The sequence below is a fragment of the Dama dama genome, chromosome 5, assembly GCF_033118175.1.
Source record: "Dama dama isolate Ldn47 chromosome 5, ASM3311817v1, whole genome shotgun sequence".
NCBI classification, from domain to species: Eukaryota; Metazoa; Chordata; class Mammalia; order Artiodactyla; family Cervidae; genus Dama; species Dama dama.
Window position 1 is genome coordinate 35,244,140 of NC_083685.1, and position 19,492 is coordinate 35,263,631.

The 19,492-nt window shown below is 36.0% G+C and overlaps 1 protein-coding gene and 1 non-coding gene across 2 annotated transcripts in view; one reads left to right on the forward strand and one right to left on the reverse strand.

Moving 5' to 3' along the window:
- The window catches only part of FSTL5 (follistatin like 5), an 864,841-nt gene that overhangs the window by 500,454 nt on the left and 344,895 nt on the right, over nucleotides 1–19,492 (reverse strand). The gene's annotated exons all lie outside the window — the stretch shown is intronic.
- TRNAG-ACC (transfer RNA glycine (anticodon ACC)) lies at nucleotides 15,892–15,963 on the forward strand. Its single transcript has one exon. It is a non-coding gene; the product is annotated as a tRNA-Gly (tRNA).

Genomic DNA, 19,492 nt, shown 5'->3' on the forward strand with positions numbered 1-19,492 from the left:
AGCAACCTAGATGTCCATCAGCACGAATGGATAAGAAAGCTGTGGTACATATACACCATGGAATATTACTCAGCCATTAAAAATAATACATTTGAATCAGTTCTAATGAGGTAGATGAAACTGGAGCCCATTATACAGAGTGAAGTAAGCCAGAAAGATAAACACCAATACAGTATACTAACACGTATAAATGGAATTTAGAAAGATGGTAATGATAACCCTGTATGTAGACAGCAAGAGAGACACAGATATATTGAATAGTCTTTTGGGCTTTGTGGGAGAGGGTGAGGGAGGGATGATATGGGAGAATGGTGTTGAAACATGTAAATTACCATATGTGAAATGAATCGCCAGTCCAGGTTGGATGCATGATACAGGATCCTCGGGGCTAGTGCACTGAGACGACCCAGAGGGATGGGATGGGGAGGGAGGTGGGAGGGGGCTTCAGGATGGGGAACACATGTACACCCATGGCTGATTCAAGTCAATGTATGGCAAAACCAATACAATGTTGTAAAGTGAAAAAGAAAGAAAAAGAAAAAGAAATTATACATATAAATCCTAAAGGAAAATGACTGACTAATATTAAAATACTTAAATAACTCATTTGAAGATAATGAAATGCAAGGGATTTCCGTGTGTTAATTTTATATCCTGCAACTTTACTATATTCGTTGATTAGCTTTAGTAATTTTCTGGTAGAGTCTTTAGGGTTTTCTATGTAGAGGATCATGTCATCTGCAAACAGCGAGAGTTTCACTTCTTCTTTTCCTACCTGGATTCCTTTTACTTCTTTTTCTACTCTGATTGCTGTGGCCAAAACTTCCAAAACTATGTTGTATAGTAGTGGTGAGAGTGGGTGCCCTTGCCTTGTTCCTGATTTCAGGGGAAATGCTTTCAAATTTCACCATTGAGGGTAATGCTTGCTGTGGGTTTGTCATATATAGCTTTTATTATGTTGAGGTATGTTCCTTCTATTCCTGCTTTCTGGAGAGTTTTAATCATAAACGGGTATTGAATTTTGTCAAAGGCTTTCTCTGCATCTATTGAGATAATCATATGGTTTTTATCTTTCAATTTGTTAATGTGGTGTATTACATTGATTGATTTGAGGATATTAAAGAATCCTTGCATTCCTGGGATAAAGCCCACTTGGTCATGGTGTATGATTTTTTTAATATGTTGTTGGATAAGTCTACAAGCAATAAATGCTGGAGAGGGTGTGGAAAAAAGGGAAGCCTCTTACACTGTTTGTGGGAATGGAAACTAGCACAGCCACTATGGAGAAGAGTGTGGAGATTTCTTAAAAAACTGGAAATAGAACTGCCATATGACCCAGCAATCCCACTTCTGGGTATACACACCAAGGAAACCAGATCTGAAAGAGACACGTGCACCCAAATGTTCATCGCAGCACTGTTTATAATAGCCAGGACATGGAAGCAACCCAGATGCCCATCAGCAAACAAATGGATTAGGAAGCTGTGGTACATATACACCATGGAATATTACTCAGCCATTAAAAAGAATTCATTTGAACCAGTTCTAATGAGATGGATGAAACTGGAGCCCATTATACAGAGTGAAGTAAGCCAGGAGATAAAGACCATTACAGCATACTAACACATATATATGGAATTTAGAAAGATGGTAATGATAACCCTATATGCAAAACAGAAAAAGAGACACAGATGTACAGAACAGACTTATGGGCTCTGTGGGAGAAGGCGAGGGTGGGATATTTCGAGAGAACAGCATCGAAACATGTATATTATCTATAGTGAAACAGATCACCAGCCCAGGTTGGATGCATGAGACATGTGCTTGGGCCTGGTGCACTGGGAAGACCCAGAGGGATCGGGTAGAGAGAGAGTTGGGAGGGGGGATCCGGATGGGGAATACATGTAAATCCATGGCTGATTCATGTCAATGTATGACAAAACCCACTACGATACTGTAAAGTAATTAGACTCCAACTAATAAAAATAAATTAAAAAAAAAGAAAAGAAAAAATGAAGATAATGGAGTTCAAAACCAAAATAAATAAATAAATAAAACAAAAAACTTTAGCATGCATCCTATTCTTTAAAATAAAGGTCAAATAATTTATTCTTCTTTTCTCATATGTTACATAATTTATATATTATTTCTATCATTGAAATGAGAGAGAGAAAAAATTGTTTTCTGATAACTTCCCTGATTAATTGTATAAAACTGTGCCTCCTTTATCTAGCCCATTCATTTCCTAACTATAATATCAATAGAATACAATTCATCTTTAAGGAAGTTATGATGTGAACCATAAGACTTAATCACAGAGATACATAAAGGTTAAGTGACTATTTTTTTTTTAAATGTATATTTCACTTCTAAAAAAAGAAAGTGTCTAACTATCCTAAAAGTTAATCACTTTTTTGTAGCTTTTTCTTGAGTATATGCAAATATTTGCTAGCATTTTTACACTTTAAATAATTTGTATTATTGACATGCTCAAGGGGGCAACAATTCTTCTTGGGTAGTTGTTTAGTTCTCTAACCATCATATTGGTCAGAAAAATATAGCAGAACTAATTTCAAGTATTCTTACACATTTCAAGGCAGTTTATCCAGAGTTTGACAGAGAGCAGCCAGAAGACATTAGGATACTGGAATAGATAAGACTATCCACTCACTTGCAATGTGTGGCCTTAGATAAGTTACAGTTAAGACTCACTTTCTTCATCAACACAATAAAAGTAGTAATCGCTACTTTCCAGACTCAACATGAGAGTTCAATAAAATTGTCCACCTAACAAAAGAGTAAATAAAAAACTAAGTACTGTAAAATGACATATATATAAATACAGATCATAACTTTATACATTTCTTTTTAGTGATAACTTTAAAGTTAAGGGCAAACCTATTCTAGAACTCGTTTAGTTAGGATGAAGCTGGTTAGTAGGACAGAAGAAAGCCTTTTACTGGAATTCTATGGAGAAAAGGTGTGTGATAGAAGAAATTCAGGATTTGTTAGGCAGTTTTACTTTGAATTACAAAGAAAAAATGACTAATATTCACTTCTCAATTGAGAAGAACCATTGCTCAAAAGAGTGCATTCACTCCTTGGAAGGAGCTTCTGGTCTGGAATAAATCTTCCAATGGACAATCTCAGAGCTCAGGACAGAGCCTGCTTACAGAGAAAGGAACAGTATTAGTTCTTCGGATGAGTGGGATGAGTGCAATGAACGAGTGGGGAGTTCCCATCCTACATGATCATTCCTCTAAACAAGGGTTTTGATTATAATCATTTGTGCCCACTGAGCATGCTTACAGTAAGTCCCCTACACATGAAACTTCAAGTTGCGAGCTTTCAGAAGATGCAAACATGTGTTCCCATGTCCAATCACATAAGCTGGTTCACATGTGTGGTGTACATTATCATGTGCATGAATCCTCTACAAATCTTTTTGCTTTTGTGTACTTTACTATACACAATTCTGGATTGAATACAGTAGTAGAGTACCTTTATTGTAAGCCCAGATGTCCAAAAGCAAAGGGTATATAACTGATTGTGTTAGTTAGGTACTTAGGCTAACTTTGTTAGACTTATCAGCAAATTGGACTTAAAAACACTCTCTCAGAATAGAACTAGTTCCTGTGTAGGGACTTACTGTACATGCCTCTTTAATGACTTAAGATAACAAAAGATATTTAATTCCATAGGGTGTTGTGACAATTTTATTTCTTCATGGGAATTGCTAATGTTATGTCAACAAAAGCATTCAAGATTATAGACAAGCATGTACTTCTTGAGTCAGAGAGTGTGACTCAAATGAGAAATGCTAGGAATAAATGAGTTAGGTTAAGTTATTGTGCAAATTAATCTGGCTTTGGTGAGACTAGAAGAGTCATGATAAATATTTTATAAAATATGTAACAATGAACTATATAAACTAAATATGCAAAATCAATATTTACTGTGTAGTATAAATGTTTATATTAAACATAATTTAAAAATAGACCCATATTTATTATACAGTATATATTTAAAGAAACAGCAGTTAGAACCAGACTTGGAACAATGAACTCGTTCAAAATTGGGAAAGGAGTACATCAAGGTTGTATATTTTCACCCTTTTATTTAACTCATTTGCAGACTGCTGCTGCTGCTGCTAAGTCTCATCAGTCGTGTCCGACTCTGCGCAACCCCATAGACGGCAACCTAACAGGCTCCGCCATCCATGGGATTCTCCAGACAAGAACACTGGAGTGGGTTGTCATTTCCTTCTCCAATGCATGAAAGTGAAAAGTGAAAGTGAAGTCGCTCAGTCGTGTCCGACTCTTAGCGACCCCATGGACTGCAGCCCACCAGGCTCCTCCGTCCTTGGGATTTTCCAGGCAAGAGTACTGGAGTGGGGTGCCATTGCCTTCTCCGTGTGAAGTGCTGACTCATTGGAAAGAGCTTGATGCTGGGAAAGATTGAGGACAGGAGAAGTGGGCCACAGAGGATGAGATGGTTGGATGGCAGCACCGACTCAATGGACATGAGTTTGAGTAAGCTCCAGGAGATGGTGATGGACAGGGAAGCCTGGTGGGCTGCAGTCCACGGTGTGGCAAATAGTCAGACATGGCTGAGAGACTGAGCAGCAACAATAATACATTAAAACATAATAGTGAAACCCAGAGGCCATTTTTTGTTTTTAATTCCAAACAGAAACATGCCAAAGCATTTTCTGAAATCTAAGCCTGATAATAATTAGCATGTCAATAGCACTGTAACTGTACCTGTCTTCTAAGGAATACAGTTACGGGCTCTCTTTTGTTATTGTTTTCCTTCTAGTCCTGTTACTGCTAAGTTGTTACAGCTTGGGAGGAAAGACTGAGAATGTTCTCAGGAATCTGACTCCAGGTGATAATATCAAAGAAAAGAGAGTCTTATTAAGCCCTAATTGTGCTATTTGGAGTTAATTAATTACATTGCAATAAATATAAAGCTTAAGATTAGTAAAGTTTTATGCCCTGAGCTATGTAAACGTCGGGCAACATTGCCCTAAGGTGTCTTTGGAGAGCTTTCTAACTGGTATATTCAGAGCTATTCTTTATTCCCCTGAAATTTCTCAATTGAAGAGAATTATATATTCAAGTCTATAAGGAGTACATGGAAAGGAAACAAACCTTTCCTCTGAGCATAAGCAGACTCATTTTTTTTCAGTGTAATGTCAGTGTGCAGTTTTGCAGAATACTGACTTACATTTGTTTCAGGAGATATATTGGAAATTCACAGAAACTCAGAGAAAACTGCTCCTAGTTATTCATTACGTCAACACCAAAAGATATAGGAAGTACAGGAAGAATATAGAAAGGTATGATATTTGGTCCTAGGGCTATATATTTGAAATTTATGAAAAAGGATAATACATCTCTCTGAATATTGTTTACTAGTTTACTTGTTTACTGGTCACATAGCAACTTATCATTTCACTAATAGAGCCACCAATCATATTAAATTGCAGTTAATTTAATAACATTTAATTTTCTCCCTTAGATTACTAAGATAAACACCTCAAAATTAAATGCAATCTCAGTTCAATAGTTATTTTTTTCAACCTGTGCATACTAAAGAATGCATAATTTCAGCTGGATTGGGAAGAATAATTCAACACAAGGGAGGAGAAGACACTAAGGAAGCAGAATCTGGGTCTGAACAAGTAATAATGCTCAACAAGAAGAATGAAAGCAAAATTTTTCAAACTTGCTTCCTTTTTTTTTGTTTCCTTATTTTGTTTTTAAATGCTTATATATATCATGCTATTAAATAGTCTGTTGTCTTATAGAAATACAATATAAACCACAAATCTATAATATATGGTCTTAAAGGGATACAATGCAAACCACATATATATAATACAGAATACTGACTAGTGAAAGCAGGCTAAAATGTTTTGATGCTGAGGAAGCAGTGAATTACCTCATTTGGAAGATGCAAAAATTCTCATATATCACAAAGAATATAAATTTTCCTTAAAAGATAATTCAGACTTAATTTCTTGATCTGAAAATGAGCAGAAACAGAATGAAGAAAGGCTCGGTAGAAGGCAAATGTGTATACAAAAAGATGGAGAAAATTGACAAATATTGAGCCAAACGGCTTGCTGTTTTCAAAGATATTCTTAAGGGAAATATTTAATTTTATATTTAATTATAAAGTTAAATAATAATATTTGGGAGGTCTATATACTGTTGGACACGACTGAGCGACTGAACTGAACTGAGTGAACTGAACATAGCATCAAAGTGCGGTCATTAAAAAAGAAGTCATTTTGAATATGTGCATGTGTATAACTAAATCACTTGGCTGTGCCCCTGAAACTAACACAACATTGAAATCAACTACACACCAATAAAATTTAAAAGCCATCTTGAAACACCCTCTAGTTTACTTATTCAGCAAACAGTTACACAGGATATACCAGATTAGATATTTCTCTTGATTTAGAGAAAGAAGGGGCTTTCCCCCTGGCTCAAAGGTAAAGAGTCTGCTTGCAGTACAGGAGCCGCAGAAGCTCCCCTGGGTCAGGAAGATCCCCTGGAGGAGGGCATGTCAACCCACTCCAGCATTCCTGCCTGGAGAATCCCAAGGACAGAGGAGCCTGGTAGGCTATATACAGTCCATAGGGTCACAAAGAGATAGACACAACTGAAGCACCTTAGCACTCATGCAGGCAGAGAAACAAGAGTGAACAAGACAGCCAGATTTTTGTCTCTCTTTGTGGAATTTATATTCCAACAGGAAAGAAAGAGAATTTCTGTTTATACCAGTCCCTCCATTAATTTGCCTGTGATCTGTGCATGCATATGTCTATACCTACTCAGGAAAGAAAATAAGTAGGCAATGTGAATTCAAATATTAATAAAGTATCCTTAAAAATAAAACCCAGCACTATTTACAATAGCCAAGACATGAAAGCAACCTGTATATCCATTGACAGAGAATGGATAAGGATGTTGCACACATATACAATGATGTGAAAAGCTGACTCATTGGAAAAATACTGATGATTGGAAAGATTGAAGGGAAAAAGAAAAGAAAACGGCAGAGGCTGAGATGGTTAGATAGCATCACCAACTCAGTGGGCATGAATTTTAGCAAATTCCAGGAGACAGTGGAAGACAGGGAAGCCTGGCATGCTGTAGTCCATGAAGCCACAGTCAGATATGATTTAGTGGCTTAACAACAATCAAATAATGAAATAATTCCATTTGCATCAACATGGGTAGACCTAGAGATTGACATATGGAGTGAAGTAGGTCAGACAAAGAGAAATATTGCATGTTATCCTGTATATGCAGAATCTGAAAAGAAATTTTATAAATATACTTATCTACAAAACAGAAACAGACCCACAGGCCTAGAGAACAAGGGCTAGTTAGAGGGTTTGGAGTGGACATGTACACACTGCTATATTTAAAATAGATAACCAACAAGGACCTATTACATAGCACAGGGAAGTCTGCTCAATGTTTTGTGGCAGCCTAGAGGGGAAAGGAATTGGGGGAGAATGGATACATGTGTAAGTATGGCTGAGTTCCTTTGCTGTCCACCTGAAACTATCACAACATTATTTATCAGCTATATTCCAGTATAAAACAAAACATTAAAATAATAAAATAGAATAAAATCCAGGTGGATGCATAGAAAGTTTGGATAAGAGTTAAAGACTGAAGACATGAATGCATCTCAAGACTTGAACTATGAACAGAAATGAGGCTTTGGAAGACCTGAGGGGAGAGGACTTAAGGCAGGGTAATCAAAAAACCTAGGCCCCGGGGCCAGGAGGAGCTTTGTGTCCTGATAGAAGGGAAAAAACAGGTCATGTGGACTCAAGCAGAGTAGACTTGGGCACAGATGAGATGAGGGCCAAGATGGATGGAGAAACCTGATGTACCATCCTGAAAGATTGTTTAGTGAAGTTTGGAATTCACCCTAAACACTGTTGAGAATTCAATGACTGGCTTGTGGAATAAACACTATTTTCTCATTAAATATATTTTGACCCATTTAGAATTATTTTTCTAACAAATCCTAAAAACAATGATTGGGGAACAATTACTTATAATGTTAATTCATTCAAGTGAAGTTAACCTTCACTGCTGCATTATACTCATCTGCCTAGAAGGCTGCCCTCCCAGCCCACCATCAATCTAACTGCCATTCTGCTACCTGTTATTTATTCCTCAATATCTTCTTAGAGATTGTGTCTCTGCAAGACTACATATCTTTTAACATATTTATCTCAATTTTAATTACTTAATTTTTAGCTTAATAATTTAAGGTTTCCACCCCCAATATGAAAGCTCCAGAAAAGCAGAGACTGTGTCAGTTACAGTCACAGACTCTTCTCCATCCTAGGACCTTGCAGACAGTGCAATGTCAATAAATATTCACTGAGTGAAAAGCAATTCTCTTTCCTGTCTCCCCTAATTTTTTTCCAGTCCTCTGTATGGGAGCTCCTGCTGTCTTTTTCTATCACCTTTATTTCTTCTTTTTTTCTGTCAACCACCAATCAGTCAAGTGTTGGGAGCAGGGGGCTTTTAGCCTACTTTTAGTCAACTATCAAATTCAAAATCCTGGGCAATCATTCATACCCTTAACTTAATTGCATAAATCATTTTCATAAAAGGTATGGTTAGAGTGTGTGTGTGTGTATGTGCTCACTTGCTCATGTATAGGTCCATGTCTGACTTTTGGTGACCCCATGGACTATAGCCCACCAGGCTCCACTGTCTATAGGATTTTTCCATCTAGAATATTGAAGAGGGTTGTCATTTCCTCCTCCAGGGAATTTTCCTGACCCAGGGATCAAACCTGTGTCTGTATTTAGAGAATGTGTCAGACAAATTAAGGTCTGCAGGAGGAGACAGATACTAATGAATCCCATAAAGTTCACAATCCCATAAAAATTTACATAATAAATCCCATAAAAATTTATAATCCCATAAAATTCCCTGACCTCAAGTCCATGTTAGCTACTCTACCACAGACACTGCCCTGAGCTGCTCCACTTCTGAAATTGTACTTCCAATCCTGATTCCCAGACCGTAAATCTGAGCCCTCTACAATTTTTGTTCTGCTGAAGCCAATACATTGAGACACCTAGCTCTTGGCTTTGGCTTTTACCCTAGAAGACAGCTTTGCTCCTGGGTTTACTCCCAAGTTTTCCACTTGATTACCCCTGGGACTTCTCTGTTTCCTTAAGTTTTATCTCCTTCAACTCTGCTTTAGCCACACATGCTTGGCAAATCTTAATCTGGAATATATTTATGTATCTTTCAGTCTCCAATTCTATGACAGCAGTTGAACTTTGAGAGAGAAAATCCCATAAAGGCTTTAATTAGTGGCTTTGCAAACTTGTGGTTTCCTATCTCCATTGGGAACAATGTTCAATGGACACGCTATGTGCACTTTGTCAGGTTTCTCTCATTTCCACACTCTCCAGGAATCTTTCTTAACATTGTTTCCTGGTCTCTTGGCAGATGATATTGCTTTGTATTTTTGGAACATTCGGTCTGTCAAAAGTAAAAGCCTTAACTTACTGCTCAGGTGCCAGCACATTTACCCAGAGCCACAAACTATCACTTCCCCTACATTTCTACCCTACAGGAATGAGTGGGAACTTCTCACATTCTATTACCATTCTTATGATTTACACTATTGTTAATTTACAAACCTCAGGAATGTTTTCTCTGCTGTTGAACATTTCTCCTTGATTCATAACACTTTGTATCATGAGATTAATCTTAGGAAAATATATGTCATTGAGTTCCTTCCATGTGCAAAAGCTTTCAGATATTTCTTCAAGCTTTTAGTAACTTTCTCAATCCTCTCATCTGTTTACTTAAAACTCTGTAACCTAAATCCCTGGTAGCTCAGCTGGTAAAGAATCTGCTTGCAATGCAGGAGACCCTGGTTTGATTGTTCAGGAAGATCCGCTGGAGAAGGGATAGGTTACCCACTCCAGCATTCTTGGGCTTCCCTGATGTCTCAGCTGGTAAAGAATCTGCCTGCAATGCAGGAGACTGGAGTTCAATCTCTGGGTTGGGAAGATCCCCTGGAGAAGGAAATAGCAACCCACTCCAACATTCTGGCTTGGAGAATTCCATGGACTGTATAGTCCATGGGGTTGCAAAGAGGCAAACACAACTGAGCGACTTTCACTTCACTTCAACCTAACTTCACATTAACTATCTAATGTTGTTTTCTACAACTTTAACCTCAGTTCCATTCAGTTCAGTCACTCAGTCTTGTCCAACTCTTTGCGAACCCATGGACTGCAGCACTCCAGGCCTCCTTGTCCATCACCAACTCTCGCAGTTTACTCAAACTCATGTCCACTGAGCTGGTGATGTCATCCAACCATCTCATCCTCTGTCATCCCCTTCTCCTCCCACCTTCAATCTTTCCCAGCATCAGGGTTTTTCCAATGAGTCAGTTTTTTACATCAGGTGGCCAAACTCCCAATTCATAAGGCTTTTGCTTTTTCCCAAATACTTTGCATTTTTTATGCAAAATTATACTTCTTCAATTTTGAAAACTTGGGAAATGAATTCCAATCAAGAAGTCAGCTATGTTAAGTGAATTGAAAGTGTTAGTTGCTCAGTTGTGTCTGACTCTTTGTGAGCCCATGGGCTGGAGCCCATCAGATTCCTCTGTCCATGGGATTTCCCAGGCAAGAATACTGGAGTGGCTTGCCATTTCCTTCTCCAGAGGATTTTCCCAACTCAAGGATGGAAACTGGGTCTCCCACATTGCAAGCAGATTCTTTACAGTCTAAACAACCAAGGAAGATAGCCACTAGCTATTTTAAAGGCATAGATGAACTGTCAGGAATAAAGCAATAAGGGAGGTGGCATGTTCCTTACCATTACTAGACTCACAGCCCATTTGAAGGAGCAGATACTTATATACCATCAATTAAATATTGTTATATACAATTGTGAGGGCCATGGACCATGTAGACGGAAATGGTACCCAGAGTGAGGGGTTAAATGGGGTGCTAAAGAAGGCTTTGTAGATGAAATACCAATTACATGAAGAGCTATAGGATGAGAAGGATATTTTAAACAAAAGAGTCAGCAGTGAGGAAGCAACAATGTAGGTAATGCTTTTTTGAGATGTTAACAAGCATGTATAGAATATAAAATCTGGTTTGGTGAAGTGCAGATCTAGAAATGGAGTTGGGGTGACAGATGAGGTTGAACAAGTAACTAGCTTATTGTTGCTATGTTAAGAAGCCTATAAATTATAAAGAAAGCATGGGGAGATTTGAAGAATTAAGAAATAATAGGGTTAGATTTGACTTTTTATATCAGTCAGTCTCTACACTGACTTCAGGGAAGAGAGAAAGTCCAGGGGTGTAAAATGCAGGCAGAGAGCTGAATTAAGAGGAATTCATGTAAAAAGTAATAGCAGCATAAATCAGAGTAGAGGCAATGGGCCTCTAAAATACTCTACCCTGTGGGTATACAAAAATTATCTTAACCATTCCTCTAGTTTTGTGCATTTATATTCTGCCTGGTGAATCTCTAAGAAGTGAATAAAGTGTAAAACATTTCTTACACGTATTTGCCTTCATTTTTTCCCCAAAGAACATCTCGTAACACTATGTTTATGTGGTTCACATTGCAAGAAATGCTGATAGAGTATTGTTTAGCAATGAATAAATGCTCAGCCACACACCGAGAATACAAGTTCTTACTTCAAGCCCAAGAGACTTTGATGGATACTATACATATTACTACCAAAAATCACAGTATATTTCTGAAAAATACATATAAGTCAATATCACAACCAAATATGCTTAAGCATTATTTCTTTGTTCAGTGTATCATGTGTTATATTTATAAACATTTGTGTTGCTAAGAAATCTTCCATTTTACTGGTTCTGCTAGAGTGTATTCTCTTTTCTTGTGAGACATGCTAAATGATAGTTGGATGGCATTGCTCAAATTAGAATTATTCTCATTGATTCTCATTCAAGTATGGTACCAAAAATTCAGCAGGCCCAATTTTAGAGAAAAACAAAAATTCATTTAGTGTTATATCTTTCATGGGTAGAGGTTGACTCTTCCTTCTGGACTCTTATTAAAGAAGCAGATGAAGGATTTCGTGGACAAACTTCAATTCGTCTCAAGCAGTCTCTGAAAGTTGCTTTCTCACTTTAATTCTCTGATGATAAATGTGGTATAATAATAGCTGACAGCAAGATGGAAAGAAAATATATAAATACATAGAATAAACTACTCACAGACAATCTGATCAATGCATGTGTCTGTGGCTAAGAAATCATTTCTCCCTTGATGCAAATTTAGTTCATTCTATCCCACTGAAAAGTAATCTAACATCATTAGTCTTTCCTCACCTGGTAAAACTGACACAGCATATGCAACGGAATTGAATTTTCTTCTTTAGGAGGAACTGTAATGCAGAAACCATATTACCTCTCAAAGGGAATGCATTCTTTATGCAAATACTTCCCATTTGATAAATACTGTAGAAAACATTTTGAATAACTCACTTGATTATGTATAGAAATGTGTGTTTGATAAATTTATAAAATATATTATTTTTTTAAGGAGTGGCATTTCACCTTTGCTTTCAACTGGTTCCCAAATGTCATAATCCCTAAATGCATATAAAGCTTATTTTATGAAGGTCCCTACTCCTCATCTGTAAGAAAGCAGTCTCTTGCTTTTCTGTCAATTATCACTTCAGCATTCTTATTTTAACGGAAATATAATTCCATATATTGTTTTATTGTTATAGGTATATGACAGAACAATAAAACACCTGGGAAATGGATGGTTCTGTTTAGGGATAAATAAATGATCTTGTTAGATGTAAGCAGTGAATAATGATTTATTCAACTTTATGACACAGTTTATGTCAGAAGATAGAAGACCTTGGATTGTAGACTGATTTTTACTCCATGTGATACCAGATCGGGTTTGTGTTATCAAGAAGCTGCACCACCAAAACTGCACGGAAGGATGAACATTTGTCTTCAAGTGATGGGGGGAGTCAACACAGATAAACTGAAGATGCAGGAGAACAAGTTAGAGGACGTTACAATAGTTACAAACAGAAATAAGAATTGTTGAGAGACTGTATGGATGTGAGATGCAGGTAGCGGCAGCACAATGGGCAGACTGGATGTGATACAAGCAAAACAAAGAGGGTGTGGAAAAATCCAGCCCAGATACATGGGATGAAAGGACATTCTCTGGTCCTTGATTTTAATGAGAAGTCATTTTCCTCATCCTCTCACTTTTACCTCTCTGTTCTTGAGGTGTGAATTCTTTACCTTGTCTGTGAATTTATCAAGTGTAACTCAACAGCCTCCTCACAGCACCACTCATCTTACAGAGAAAGCCTGCCTTGTCTCTCCTGCAGCAGCATGGATTCAGCCATCATGGGGCTGGCTCATTCTGTGGTGAGGATTTTTAAGACCACTGGGCTCACAAACATAAGGCCAAGTCTTTCAACCTTGACTTTATCAGTGGTGGAAAAAAAACACTATTTTTTTATTGTTGAAATTTTTTATGACCCAAGTCAGGAAATGGAGTCCTGTTTGGGTGGACCCACTGAAGACCCCAAGAGAAATATCAACTTTTACATTTCTGTAGGTCATCTTGGTAGTGAACAAAGTACTTCATACTGTCTTTCAGAAATAGATGACTTCACTCTAAATCCTGAAATACCTTTAAAGTGATGTGGAATCCTGGGGGCACTCAAAGAGTCACTGAACCATGTTATGAAGAGAAGCAACATGCATTCCAGGTTCATTCTGACAGCAGTATGTGGTGGCAATCAAGATTCAGAGTTATTCACCAGCTTTGGAGTCATGTGAACCAGACTTCAAATCCCATCCCTGACTTACTAACAGCGTGGCTACAGATAAGCCATTATATCCCCAACCTCTGGGATCTAATGACTGATGATCTGAAGTGGAACTGATGTAATAATAATAGAAAGAAAGTGCACAATAAATGTAATGCATTTGAATCACTCCAAAATCATGTCCCCAACAGTCTGTGGAAAAATCGTCTTCTATGAAATTTGTCTCTGGTACCACAAAGTTGGGGACCACTGATCTAAGACATGTGAAGCTCAGTTTACCCATCTATATAATGGGGATCTATTGGCTTACAGGTTACTGTTAGGGTTAAATGGCATACGTGCAGCACAGAGTCCAGGCATGTAAATTAAAGAGAATGATTAATAATGAGTACAACGTGTCATGCTGAAAGTTGGAGCAAATTTAGGAAGCTTTTGCAATAAATAAGAGTGAAAATATTTTAAAAGTTTTAGCAAGGATGAATAGCAAGTTCAGTTTCAGTGGTACTATGTTTGTAATATTTGTAAAATTGCTCAGAAAAGATTTCCAGCAATGAGACAAATGGTAAATGATGTAATTTCACAGGAACCTATTGATTTACATAAGTGAACCAAGGAAAAGAGCATAAAATGAGATAAGAACTAACATTGTTCCCCGGAGAAGACATATTTAGCATGTGAGAAGCAAGAAAGAGAGGTCAGAAACAATAGCAACAAACAACTCAGAACAGAACCACAGAGCAACATATTCAAGCAAAACAAGATGAGCGAGTATCGCAGTATCGATACAATAAGGTGATAAGTGATACAAATGAACTTATATACAAAACAGAAACAGATTCGTAGACATAGAAAACAAATTTATGGTTACCAAAGGGGAAAGCTAGGGAAGAGAAATAAATTAGGAGTTTGGAATTAGTACATATACACTATTCACATTACTATATATAAAACAGATAATCTATGGTGACCAACTCTATAGTACATGGAACTACATTTATTATTTTGTAATAACTTATAAAGGGAAATAGTCTAATATATATATATATATATACAAATAACTGAATCATGTTGGTGTACTCCTGAAACTAACACAACATTTATAAATCAACTATACTTCAATTAAAAAAAAAAAAAAACGTGGTCAATAGCTTTTAAATATCTTAGCAAGAGCTATCATGGTAAGCACTGTGAAGGTTTAATATCCTTCATAGAATTTAAAGTTAATTGCTGTTCTGAAGATTATCAGACAATTTGCAAGACAGCTATAAAATTATTTGCTGAAATAATAGGTTAAACAATAGCAACACTGTAAATTATGTATGAAAGTAAATAAAAGCATGCATTCAGTGATATGTACAAAAGCACATTTTTTTCTTTATTCACTAATCTAATGATAACCTCAATAAATCACTTTAAAGCATATTTTATGATAATATATCAGGTTGTCAAGATCCTTGATAAAACAGAATTAATGAAAGATTGCCTAATTATTGCAATGTTGCAATACCATAATTTGTTTTCTTGAGAAGCTATTTCCGTAGTCTTTCAAGCATTATGAGCCCATTTTGCTCTAATTTAAATCACAAGTGGAAAAAAAGTGTCTTTTGACCTATAAGAATGCACTTTCTCTCTAGTTGCTATACTAAATTGAAACTTAACATCTCCAAACAGTAGTTTTTAAACTCAAGTTCTTTTGCTGCTATTTACTGAAACACATTGAACATGAAAAGGAAAATTTTCCCAAGAAGAGTTGATGGAGCCTTACTTTTAACTACTGCATGTCTCTCTCTTCTGGCCCACCATGTGAAAGAGACTTTCTCCCACAATGTATAATTCAGAGAAAATAATTTAGTTAAAAAGAGAACATGAGCTGCTCACTGGGGCAAATTGTTTTGGGTATTCTAAATACTTTCAGAAATGCTGGCTGTTGGAATAAATGTGCCCTTCTAATTCATACAGAACCTAAAGATTATGGAGTTAAGATTAGCTTATCCCCAGAATGATGGTTCCTGGACTTCCCTGGTGGCTCAGTCGGTAAAGCGTCTGCCTACCATGCTGGAGACCTGGGTTCGATTCCTGGCTCGGGAAGATCTCCTGGAGAAGGAAATGGCAACCCACTCCAGTACTCTTGCCTGGAAAATCCCAAGGACAGAGGAGCCTGGTGGGCTATAGTCCATGGGGTTGCAAAGGGTCAGACATGACTGAGCGACTTCACTTTCTAAAAATCACATCCTGGACCTTTTCAAGTTCTAAATGTAATAAGACTCCAATATCCCCAACACTATTTTCTCCAGGATGTCAGGTAATTTTTGTGGATTTTCTTTCTAGAAATTTACCAGTTCATTAAAAAAACAATAAACACAAAACATCCTGCCTTCTTCTTAAAACTCATTCTTCTCTGGTATCTGTGACACATGCCTTTTCTGATTTTTCTCTTCTCTCTCCAGACCTAGATGTTATAGCTGCTATTCCATTTGGATGTTACATAGTGTTCAAAACTAACACTTGATATATTTCAATTTCAGTAACAGATATCACATTCTTATTTGCACATAAGAGAAGTTATGGAGTTTTACTTATTTTCTCCCCTTCTTATATTTACCTAGAATCAGAGTTCTGTCATCTCTGATCTCTATCTGCAGTGTCAATACCTACTTCAAATCTCCATAATCTCTTACTTTGTCTTCAATAGATTTTAACTAACCTCTTCTGCAACCTAATATTAGAGTGATATTTCTTTAAAAAAAGGAAAAAAAGTCAATTTTCTCATTGAAAATATTTTAGTCTTTGCTGATTACACTTAGGACAATATTTTAAATTATTTCCCTGATCTATCAGGCTCTTTATGACTTTGTCCTTGCCCATTTCTACAACTTTAATGCAAACTTCTTAGCCCACTTCACGTACATTGTTTTGAAAGTGTTTTGTTTCCATTTGTCAAATCTGTTGCCTCATATTCTTTCTGTAGTATCAGCTTCTTAAGACTGAGACTGGGCCTGATCAAAATTCTGACACTCAGCACTTAATTATCTAAAAAATGAGTGCATTATTCAGAATAGTTTTAACATCAGTTGCGATTTAATGAAATAATATTTTGGGCACTAAAATGTAGTGAATAAATTAATATCTAAAATGTCTTTAGTTATATATACATTTTTTTCCTATATATGAAAGTGTTTTCTCTAACTTTCTAAGATCAAGTTGTTATTTTCTGCATTTTGGACTAATACAGTATCAAGTCATTTTGCAATGTAGTGCAGATGAGGAAATAAAGGAACAAAAAGAAGTCCAAGGAAATAATGAATTTTACATTTAGCACTTTATCTTTAAGGTCTTTCTGGAAGAGAAGATCGTGAAAGCAGGTGTCAAATGTGATTTATAGGAGGCTAATAAAATGACTTCTCTCTCTTGCTTGCCTCTGGAAATATTTAAGTTTATATTTAATTCAGAAGAAGAGAGGCAGAAATAGAATGTTGTACTCTGGGCTACAGTTTCAAACCTGACCCCTTGCTTTATCATTTGAGGGCATTTATCGAAGCTCCTCAGTTCCATACATAAACATTTGATATTTGTGTACATATGCATTGTGCATTCTATTCAATATCATTTATTTGCATGCTACTTGATATCTTGAAATTGTATTTTAATTATAATACATTTCCATATGTAGATCATACACTTAAAATTAACACTCTTAGTAATATAAAGTATTAATATGTTTAATTTGCCAATATCTCAAATCATTAATTAATTTAATGAGAACTTTCTATGTGACAGACTCACATATTTCAACAAATTATGCAGGCAATTTAAAAGCGAAGGCTTGCAAATATTTTAAATATGTTTAGAAATTATGTTCAACTTTCAAACTTATCAAATATATTCAAAATTATATATATGTGTGTGTGCATATGTTTTAAGTATAAATATTTGGATATTTTATAAAAAATGAAACTAAAACAATGTTTAACAATGTAAAAAGTAAATGGCATACTCAAATATTACTGTTTGAAAATAATTTAGCAAAATTGCCTACGAAAGAAAACAAGCAATATATAATAGGAGCATTGGATGTCCACAAACTCTTGTTTAAAGCAAGTAATGAAACCATAACCTTAGGAATGAATTCAAAATACAGGAAAAAATAAATAGTCACACTATAAGATGTATACTCCAGGAATTTTTAAGTGCAAAATTTAGAGAAAATTAAAAGTTGAACCACAGGTATTTTCATATAGTATAATATAAAGTGAAAGAAACAGTACAAATTTCTGTTTATAGTGTGCTCACAACTGCATTATATAAATAAAAACTGCATCAAAAGAGGTTGAAGCTAACCAATCCAAAATTAAATCAAGTATATGTATTTTTAAAATAGCACAATTTTAACTAAAATAGGCTTTTTTCTTCAAGTTAGAGATACTTATATAAAGATAGTGCTTGAAATGAAACGAGGAAAACATCATGAAGCTAGTCTTTCATTTTTCTTATTCTATTCATCAAAGACCTCCACCTTTCACCCCCACCTTCAATCCATCTTGTTCTCTTTCTCTCTCTTTCTTTTTTTAACTTTTCTGGTATTCATTTATCAATATCAATGAGTTGGTCAAACCAAAAACATAAGCTCCACCTTTTCCTTCTTTCACTATTTCATATGTTTATATCTCTTGTAGATTTAATGTGTAAATCTCTCTAGAACTTGATCTTTTCTTCAAAATCATGGATATTGTTTTAGTTTATCTTCCTATCAGCTTTCACCCAGTTGTGTCTGAACCTGCTTATATGACATTCTAATGTATGTTCCACCTCCTTCAAAAATTTAATTTCCATGATATTGTCGAAGTGATTTTCTAATAACTTGGTGTGATTATTAGTTTTTTGGTCATATTTTTTCAATGACTCTGTATCATTAACTGGGCAACTATATAAACCCATTAGCATGATTAAGTGGCTTATATTCTGCCTCTTCAAATACCTTACCTGAAATAAAACAAATTGCTATAATTTCTCAATGCAGCACTCTCTATGAGTGTGTTCATTTGTAAACACTAGACTCCCTTCTTGGTGTGCCCTGTATGGACAAGCCTTTGTATCTACCCCAGACATACTTATTCATCTGTTCTCAGAAACTATCACCTCCTTTAGTGATCTTCTTTGATTCTCCTGGACAGATATTGACAGTGCTACCCTTGTATTATGAGTCATCTAATGCAGAAACTATTTCATTGTGAAAAGACAATAAATGATGTTGATTTCACTGAGCAGCTCTGAGGAAGAATGTAGTAATGTGTGCAAATATTTTAAAACGTAAAACAGGTATTCAGTGCATTAATTAACTATTACAGAAAAGAAGTATTAATATATAGATGTTATTTGAATATTGGCTTGACATTAAGGCAGATCACAGATTACTTGTTGTGTGATAATCACAAGCTTCTTAATCTACGAGTCTCAGTTTTCATTAAACTTTTTTTTATCAGCAAAATAGAAACAATACCCTTGTTGTGACTATGGCTGACTCCCATTCCACCTAATTTCCCAGCTCTCAGTCCTGAGTGTTCTAACAGCACAGGTTCTCAACCAAGGGTGATTTTACCTTCTGGGGAATTGTCAGCAA